The 7841-nt window shown below is 56.0% G+C and overlaps 1 protein-coding gene across 2 annotated transcripts in view; it reads right to left on the bottom strand.

The window, feature by feature from the left end:
- LRRC4B (leucine rich repeat containing 4B) overlaps window positions 1–7841 on the bottom strand; it is a 37689-nt gene that overhangs the window by 23639 nt on the left and 6209 nt on the right. The window contains exon 1 of one of the 2 annotated variants that reach the window (XM_059382452.1): window positions 31–637. The exons of the other annotated variant lie outside the window; for it this stretch is intronic. The gene's annotated coding sequence lies outside the window, so the exon portion shown is untranslated. Of the gene's footprint in view, window positions 1–30; window positions 638–7841 lie in introns of those variants that run through there. 2 annotated transcript variants of the gene reach the window in all.

Genomic DNA, 7841 nt, shown 5'->3' with positions numbered 1-7841 from the left:
CCCCCCCCCACCACAGTGAGGGACACTCACCCCTGTGGCTCCGCTTCTGCTGGGCCTCTCCCTGGGCCCCAGGTCCCCCCCTCCACATGCCTCCAGCTGGCAGGGGGGCTCTGCCTCCCCAGTTCTCCAGGGCTTCCTTCGAGGTCGTGCTGGGGGGGGCGCAGGGGCTTCTTGGGTCTCCCCGCGCCCCCCCCTTGCCAGTCGCCCTTCCCACCCCAGAAAGGTGCGTCTAGGCCACTGCAGTGGTCTCCTCCTCCTCTCCCTGCTGGCCTCCTCCTGTCTCCTACCCCCACCTCTACCTCCACTCTCCCCCCACTGCCAGCCTCTTTTCTCTCCCCTCAGTGCCCCAGCCTCCTTCTCCTCTCTGCCGGTCCCCTGGCCTAGTCCCTGTCTACCTCCTGGGCTCCAGCCCCCTCTTCAGGCTCCCCCTCACTCTCTCGCCCCACTCTGGATGACCAGGCCCCCTCTCTCCTTCTCCTCCATCTCCTCCTCACTCTGACTCTGTCCCCATCACCCTCTTGTAGGTTGGGGAGCCTGTCTTGGTCAGATTTTCTGTCTGTCTGTCCGTCTGTCTTGGTCTTTCTCTCAGCCAGGCTCTGTCTCTTTCTCCGCAATTACAATTTCTAGTCACACGGCAGTGCAGAGCCAAGCTGTGCCTCAGCTCCCTCCCTCCCCACCCCCTCCCTCCTTCTTTCTCTCCTTCTGGACGGGGAGGGCGCCTCTCCTCCCTCCTCTTTGGCCCCCCTTCCCTGCACCGGGAGGCCTCCCCCTCCCCCGCTAATCAAAGGCTCCGTTATCTAATTAACCCATTGGTTCTGGGTGGCAGGGGAAGGTCGGGGAAGCGGGGGAGGAAGGTTGACGGCTGGACTGCCCTGGGGGGGGGGGGTGTGGGCTGTGCCAAGCCCTGCCTCGTGGCACAGACTCTGACACAGACTCCGCTGCATAACCAGGCTGGGCTACTGCTGACCCCACCTCACACCACTGGCCACAACCACCCCCCTGAACCTGTCCCCCAGCGAAAGGGCAGACAACCTAGGAGAGTCACCCTGCAGGAGCCACCCCCAGACCCCAGGAACTCCCCAAAGCCCCTCACCACACCACACAACCCTTTACTCCTACCCCCACTGCTGATATACCAGCGAACCCGGGCCAACAGCACTGTCACCCAGTCCTCAGCCAAGGGCCAGCCCCCATTCATGGCACAAAGAAACCCAGCCCCAGATACAGCCCTCTCCCCTGGACCTTAGCCAGATCCGGAGAGCCACCTCCCCAGACACTTCTGCGAAAAGGGCAGGGCAGTGTGTTCATTTGTTGGATTCGTCTGTCGGCCCATCTAGCTTACAATTTTCTGAGTCCCTACTACGTGCAGGCACTGGTGTAGATGCTGACAAATGCTGCCTCTATACTCAATGCACATTGCACATGCACAGCCCACAGGAGACAAGTAGCTATAGATGCTATAGATGCTATGAGAAGGGGTAATAATAGCACTGGCCTCCTAGGACTGTTTGGGGCCAACTAGCTAAATGCTCAGCAACTCAAGCAGATCTGACCACTTTTCATCCCTCCATGTCCCCCTGAGATCAGAGTCCTTCCTCACTGATCTCCCACTTCCTTCTTCCCCAGGCTCCCTCCCAGTCTGTTCCCATAGGCAGCCAGAGGCGTCCTGTCACCATCCAAGCCAGGAACCAGACCCTTCCCCTCCCCAGCTCCACAGCTGCTCAGCCGGACAAGTCTCATGAGGTACAAGGGCAGAGACATCACCTTTGTTTACAGGCCTCCCTCCCCAGGCTGGGCTTCCTCTCTAACTTCAGCACTAACTCCCTCCCCTGCTCACTCACTGACCTCAGGCCACACTGGCCTCTTCGTGGTTTCCAGAACAGACACTTCTGCCTCAGGGCCTTTGCTCTTGCTCTTTCTTCTGTCTAGATGTCAGAGGGTCCCCAGTGTGTGCCTCCCTTCTCTCAGGTCTCTGCTCAGATGTTACCTTCTCAGTGAGGCCATCCTGACCACCTCAAATCACACCGCATCCTGCCCCTCTCCAGAACATTTTTTCCTTTACTTTTCTATATAACATTTGTCACCATCTGGCCTCTTACAAGCCCACACTTGAGCCTAAGCTCCTCAAGGGCAGGCACTGCCTGTTTTGTGAACAGTTTGATTCCCAGCATCTATGGTAGTGCCTAGCACATGGTAGGTGCTCAGTAAACATTGGGCAAAGGAATGAATGAGTAAAGTTATCATTGCTATTCGTCTGTATTCCCCACAGACAAACCACGTTCCCTCATACAGTCACACAGAGACACACTTGTCCACCCACATCCCTCACTCTGCGCTCCCAGCCCAGGACACACTCCAACAGCTGCATGTTCATACCTCAGCTGTCCCTGACCCTGAGGCCTCCTCTCCCATCGCAGGAGGCCTGCCTGGAGGAATCAGCACCTCCATATGCCACAAACACAACTGCCTTCAGCTTAATGCCCGTGCCCACGCCATGGTGCTACCTGGGTGGCCAGGTCCCAGATACTATAGGCTGGAGTCCCAAACAGCAGGTCCCCAAAGCAGCTCTTGCGCCCCACTAAATGTCATACCTTGAGGAGAGCTGCACCTAGGACACAACCTGTGTGAGCTACATTCCTGAATATTGCTTTGTGCCAAGAAGATACCTGTCCCCAGCTGTCCCCAGATCCATTCCTCCAACAGATGGCAGGAGTGCTAGCTAACCTTTCTTCTTCTGAGCATGTGGTACATGTCTGAGTGATATCAACTCCTTGAATAACACCACCACCATTATTGATGATGTCTGCCACATACCCGGCATTGCCTGGAAACCATTCTAGGTGTTCTACTTGCAATAACTGTAGTTTTCCCCTTGGCCCTCTGAGAGAGGTTGGTGTTACTCCCATTTGGCAGATAGGAAAGTCAAGGCACAGCAAGGCAAAATCACTTGTCCAGGGCTATGCACACCTAGGAAATGGTCCCTCCCTGCTCAGCCTCACCAGAGCAGAAAGACCCCAGAGTCCCCCAAGCTTGTCAGGACAGCAGCCACAAGCCCACAGAAGTCTCTTGGGAGCCATGTTGAACAATGGCTGTCTTCCTGCAGGTCCTGCCTCCTGCCCCCTGCACAGGATGGGACAACCCTACTCTGTTCCACACCCTGCCGGTAGAGGTCGCCTGACCTGCCGGCAACAATCCCCTGCTTGCCACCTCGCATCCGTAACAGTGATGCTCAGTGGTATTCACTGAGCACCCACTCTGCGCCCAGTGCCGTGCCGAACACTGCCCACACCTCCAGCCTCTGGCATCTCCCCGTGGCCTGGTCTCGTGTCTAGTTAACAGAGCAGGAAGCAGATCCAGAGGGCTGAGGACACTGCTGTATGGGGGACACACCCTGTATGGGGGATGGCTGTGGCCAGAAGCCAAGGCCCAGGACCTCTCGCACCCCCTGAGTCCTGGGAGAAGCCTCTTGCCTGTTCTCCCTCACTGGTGCAAGGAACAAAGTAAAGCCGGAGATGCAAGAGGCTCATAAGAGCGAAGAGGCGTGCAAGGCAGAAAGGGGCAGAGACACAGTGAGATGGGAACAAAGACAGAAGCTGGAGACCGACACACCACACACAACCATGACCCTGCACGTGAGGGGGCAGGAGAGAGCAGGAGTCTATAAGCAGGGCAGGAGAGCACAGAAAGCCTAAGAGGGAACTGAGGACCAGGGGAAGGTACGCGGCCGGGGCTTCAAGAACTTCTCCATCCTTCCCAGCCCAAGCTCCGAGAGATTTCAGGCACTGTGCCTGAGAGGATTCAGGCAGATGGCAGATCGGAAACTCGGGGGCCCAGGGGAGGTGGGGTGAGGAGAAAAGGGAAGCAGGGAACATTCCTGTCAGGCATACTCATTTTTCTGGGGGAAGTTCAGAAGGTGAGAGAAAAGATAGGAAATTGACTGCCATCGCAGCAAGAGAGATGGAGGTTAGATCTAAAGAAGAACTTCCCGACTGTGAGGGACTGGGGCGGAAGTGGAGCCTGGAGCCTGGAGGGTGGAGAGACATCAAAGCCAGAGAGAGCTGAACACTTCTCTCTCTGGGTGCCTGTCATGTGAGCAAGGCTGGGAGCTGTTAAGTTGGTTGGGGGAGGGTATGGGCAGAGCCAGCTTCAGGGCTGGATGAAACAACTTCACACGTGTGTTCCTCTGAGCCAGTCCCTGTCCTGAATGCTTTTCAAATGGAAGCAGGCCCACAGCCCGGAGAATTGACAGTCCTCTAACTTTTGAGATGGGGTAACCCTGGGAAAAGGGTTGCCCAGTCTCCTTGTAGCTGCTGCTGAGGAAACAGGCTGGGGGCTCAGCTCTTGACTTGTCCTAGCTGCCACCCCGGGGATGTCACTGGTCAGCAGAACCAGACATCACAGGGGGATGACTGGCTGGGAGGAGGCGGGGTTGTCCTCTCCATTGTCCCAACTCCTCACACTGAGACACTGCCTTCCATACGCTCATTTCACAAATATTTACTGAATGACCCTCACTTCCCACCCTCTCTGCTCCAGCCATGCTGGCCTCAGGAGGCTCCCCCACACCAGGCACATCCCAACCTCCCCGGAGGTCTGGCTCTGCTGTTCACTGCTGTTCACTGGCTGCCTCCCCCAAGTCTCGGTTCGGCAAGAAGGTTTCTTGCCCCGCCCCCACCTCTTACATTCACACTTCTTCCCTTCCTAGCCCTCGGATGGCCAGAAGGTACCCTATAGACAGCGATTTGTTCTGTCTGTTGTCTGTTTCCGCCAGAAGGTGAGCTCCTCAGGCAGGGAGTTTGTCCGGCTTGTTCACTGCTGTCTCCAGTGCCTAGGACATGCGGGGCCCCCCACAAAGCCTCAGTGGACACTAGCACAAATGAGAACAAGTGCGCGAGCGTCCCCTACCGCCAGGTCCCCTGCCGGCACTGGGTAGGTGGGGTCAAGAAGACCCCTGCTCTTCTGTAGGGAGTTAGTGGTCCAGAGGGGAGCTGGACAGAGCTGGACAAAGGCTAAGTGAGACGGTGAGTGCAGGGTAGGGGTCCAGAACGTCTAGGAGAAGTACCGCCCTTGGCCAGTGGAGGGGAGTCTGGAGGAGGTGATGTCAAAGCTGAACCTGAAGGATGTGGTGGGCTGGGGACCAAAGAACCCCCCGGGGTGCAAAGGCCTGGGGGCCAGAGAAGCAGGTGGGAGTCAGAGAGCTGTGTGGAATCCAGCTCAGTCACAAAGATGTCCTACCTCCACAGGAGGCTGAGAGGCAGGGGTGCTGGGGGGGGGGGCATGTTGAGGCAGGGGAGGTGTAGGGAAAGACCCCTCTAAGTGAACTGGGCCGAGGCTGAAGTCTGGGGAGGAGTTGGGCCAAGAGTCCAGGGGAAGAAGCTGAGGCCATGGCTGGGGCTTTAGGGATGGAGAGGAAGGAGACAATGAAAAGACACAGCAAAATGGCAAAAGCGGTGGAACTTAGAGGAGATGTAGGAGGTGAGGGAGAGGGAGAAGCCAAGTCCTCCTTAAAGATCTAGGGTCAGATTCTAAAAGCTAGGAGATGGGAGAGGGCGGGAGAGGAGGCTGGGGGTGGGGGAAGAGAAGAGACAGGTCCCTGGACACAGGACCACCAAACTCAGCCTTTGCCGGTAGGGGGTGGGCCCGCTTACGCTGGCAGCCTGCATGTTCCCAGATGTTCCGGGAGCCGTGGCGGAGGGCCCCAGTCTGTCCCTGGCTGTGAGGTTGTGGGCCAGCCCCTCAGTCTCTCTGCTCCTGTTTCCTCTCTGTAACACAGGGCATCGGGAACACTCTCCCACGGCCAGAGGGCCCAGGACAGAGTCTGGCACTTTACAAGTGACAGGCAAGGGTGAGCTAGGATACAAGGTTTGGCTGCTATGTGGCTCCAGGCCTGTGTGGCTGCCAGTCTTCTGCTAGCAGCCTTGCTGTCACTTCATTTCCTCCTCTGAGAAATGGGAATTAATAAGATACCACATGACAAAGAGCTGGGAGGGCAAGGGGCTAGGGGACACTGCAGCAGCTGTCTACCAGCCGGGAGAGAACTGTTCCAGGACCTCATGTGTTGCTGTCCGGTGGCACTCTCTGCGACTCTGCAAACGCTCTTTTTTTGTGCTGGCCAGTATGGTAGCCATGAGCATGTGTGGCTAGTGAGCACTTGCTGAGTGGTGTGTGACTGAGGAATTGAGTTAATTTAATTTAAATTAATCTAAATGTCAATGGCCACACGTGGCTGTGGCTGCAGTGGTCTCTGTATTGGACAGCATGGTTCTAATTGCTGCTGTGGCTGTCCTGGTGTGTCCAGCTGGACTCCAGTCCTGCCTGGAACTGGTTCTGTCTGAGTCCCCAACACTTGGGCTCCTTCTGCTCCGATGCCCTGCCAGGCGACCTCATGGGGCTCTTACAGGACTCTCCAGGAGCCACGGAGATCAACCCTGGGGAACTGAACTTTACTGAGGGTTAAAATGCTCTGCCTGTGTCATCCTAGGCCTGCAGGAAAGGAACTACAGCAAGTCCACTTTACGGATGGGCATACTGGAGAGTGCGCTGGTGTCCTGGAAACTTGGGTTCAAACTCTGACTCGCCACTTGCTCACTGTGTTCCCCCACCTCATGTCACTGTCTGGCTTTGTCTGTGAAGATAATGACACCCAGCTTGGTGGGAATTCATGGTGACATGTCCAGTGCTGGGCATTTAAAGACAGGGGCATTTAAAGTTATTTATTCTCACTGGGTCAGAAGAACAAATCTCCTGGTGACATCCTTGCCATACCTGTGAACACCCAGACCAGCAGGCTCCAAGGTAGAAGCTTGACCTCTAGGCCCCTGTATTCTGTGTACACTCAGCGGTTCTGTGTGGCTCTGGGATGTGGGGACTGTGTAACACCACTGAATTGACTCTGCTTGGAGGAAAAGCTAGGGCCTGGCCTGGTGTGTGAGGTTTTCAAAACAGATGTCACTGCCAAGGCTTCAGCAGGGTGTGTGAGGTGAGTTTGCAGGTGGGAGGGATGCAGGGCCAGCCACCTTGACTGTTGCCTCCCTGGCTCCTTCTCCTCTTGCTGTCCCTTGGAAGGGCAATTTTGCAATTTGTCTTTACTCAGGATGTGTATAACTAACTTTAAAAAGTGGGGGATGGTGGAATGTATACTACTAAAAGTAATAAAAAGTTGAAAACCACTTGAACTGGAGCAGTATTGAAGTGTAAATTCTGACCAGGGTGAGGGAGGACTGTCAGGGTGAGGCAGAGGGACCTCCCTTCCTGGGGCTGCTGGGCCTGGAGCACCCTGCACTCCATTTCAGAACGAATCAGGAACTCTCCTCCTCCCTCCCCCTGCTCTGGGGAAGAGTGTGCTCAAGGGTGGGCTAGACCCTAGTTAGAACCTCAGCCATCACAATTACCAGCCATGTAGCCTGGGAAAGGGATATATCTTCTTGGGGCCTCAGTTTGCTCATCTGTGAAATGGGGAAAATGGCTAATCTACGTGTGGCGGTGGTGGAGATTCAGCGGTCCGATATCCGTGATGGGCCAGGCGCAGTGCATGGCACACAGGAAGCTTTCCCTGGAATGATTCTCTCACTGTGAACACCTTCCTCCTCTGCGCCATCACACCATCACTCTAGGACGACGGGGAGCTGGAGAGTGCGCTGGTGTCCTGGAAACTTGGGTTCAAACTCTGACTCGCCACTTGCTCACTGTGTTCCCCCACCTCATGTCACTGTCTGGCTTTGTCTGTGAAGATAATGACACCCAGCTTGGTGGGAATTCATGGTGACATGTCCAGTGCTGGGCATTTAAAGACAGGGGCATTTAAAGTTATTTATTCTCACTGGGTCAGAAGAACAAATCTC

This window comes from Mustela nigripes, chromosome 17 (assembly GCF_022355385.1).
Source record: "Mustela nigripes isolate SB6536 chromosome 17, MUSNIG.SB6536, whole genome shotgun sequence".
Classification (NCBI taxonomy): domain Eukaryota; kingdom Metazoa; phylum Chordata; class Mammalia; order Carnivora; family Mustelidae; genus Mustela; species Mustela nigripes.
Note: the sequence above shows the minus strand (reverse complement) of the source record. Positions and strands in the feature narration are given on the sequence as shown.